Genomic DNA, 1,658 nt, shown 5'->3' with positions numbered 1-1,658 from the left:
TTTGCTTTCACTCTTTCTCTCATTTCCATGTGATTAATTTCCCTCATCTTACTTTCTCATTTCCACTTTCTTTAATTTTTTCATTCATTCATTCATTGCCAGACGCCATGTATCCCAAACGGGGTGGCCAACGGCTTAGAGTTAATTGTTTTACAGGGAGGGGCACTAATCCTCCACCAACCCCACTTGACACGTAGGGATGCCAACAGCATCTGGTGTTCCCAGGCGGTCACCCATCCAAGTACTAACCAGACCCAACGTTGCTTAACTTCGCTGATCGGACGGGAAGCGGTGTACTCCAGTTGCTTTAATTTTTACTGTCTTTAATTTTCTCTATCTCACTTTCATTTCCTCTCCCATTCTCTCATTTCACAGTTGCTTTTTCTCTCTCTCTCTCTCTCTCTCTCTCTCTCTCTCTCTCTCTCTCACACACATTTTCTTCATTTTCTCACTATCTCACTTTCATTTCCTTCATTTTCTCTCTCACTTTCTGTATCTCTTTTCTCATTATCTCTTTTTTTTTTCTTCATTATCTCTCTTTTTCTTCATTTTCTCACTTTCATTCTCTTTATTTTCTCACTTTCATTTCCTCATCAGTTTCATTTCCTCTTCCATTTTCTCATTTTCTCTCATTTTCTCATTATCTCACTTTCATTTTCTCATTTCCGCCTACACTTCCTCATGTCTTTCTCTCTTTAATTTTCTCTTTTTTTTTCTAGTACTCATTTCTCTCTTTAATATTCTCTTTTTCTAGTACTCATAATTTTCTCTCTAATTTTCTCTTTTTTTGTAATACTTATTTCTCTCTTTAATTTTCTCTTTTTCTAGTATTCATTTCTCTCTTTAATTTCCTCTATTTTTCTAGTACTTATTTCTATCTTTAATTATCTCTTTATTTCTAGCACTCATTTCTCTCTAATTTCCTCTTTTTTTTCTAGTTTCATTTCTCTTTAATTTTCTTTTTTTCTAGTACTCATGTCGCACTCTTTAATTCTCTCTTTATCTATTACTCTTTTCTCTCTCTTTAATTTTCTTTTTTTTCTAGTACTCATTTTTCTCTTTTTTTCTATTACTCATTTCTCTCTTTAATTTTCTCTTTTTTTTTCTAGTACTCATTTCTCTCTTTAATTCCTCTTTTTTTTCTAGTTCTCATTTCTCTTTAATTTTCTCTTTTCCTAGTACTTATTTCTCTCTATCTTTAATTTTATCTTTAATTCTCTCATTTTCCTTCACTCATTTCTCTCCACATTGTATCGTTCTGGTTATTTTTATTTTTTTTTATTTATTATTTTTTCTTCATTCTCGCTCACTTTTTTTTCTCATTTTTGTTGGCTTTCATTTCTCTCTTTAATTTTCTCTCATTTCCTTTTTGGCTTTCATTTCTCACTCTCATTTTCTCTAATTCCCGTTTTTTCTTTCATTTCTCATTCTCTTTAATTTTCTCTCATATCTGTTTTTGCTTTCATTTCTCTCTTTAATTTTCTCTCATTTCCGTTTTTGCTGGTATCTTCATTCTCTCATTTTCTCTCATTTCACTTTTTACTTTAATTTCTCTCTCGCTCTTTAATTTTCTCTCATTCCCATTTTTTTTCTTTCATTTCTAGCTTTAATTTTCTCCCATTCCCATTTACTCATTTTTCTCACTTTCTTTCATTTCC

General features: G+C 31.5%; 1 pseudogene; it reads right to left on the bottom strand.

The window, feature by feature from the left end:
- Positions 1–200: 200 nt before the first annotated feature.
- LOC145410527 (5S ribosomal RNA) lies at positions 201–319 on the bottom strand (annotated as a pseudogene).
- Between the last annotated feature and the right edge of the window lie 1,339 nt (positions 320–1,658).

Source organism: Coenobita brevimanus, chromosome 85 (assembly GCF_032717465.1).
Source record: "Coenobita brevimanus isolate Jiangsu-jjx chromosome 85, ASM3271746v2, whole genome shotgun sequence".
NCBI classification, from domain to species: Eukaryota; Metazoa; Arthropoda; class Malacostraca; order Decapoda; family Coenobitidae; genus Coenobita; species Coenobita brevimanus.
Note: the sequence above shows the minus strand (reverse complement) of the source record. Positions and strands in the feature narration are given on the sequence as shown.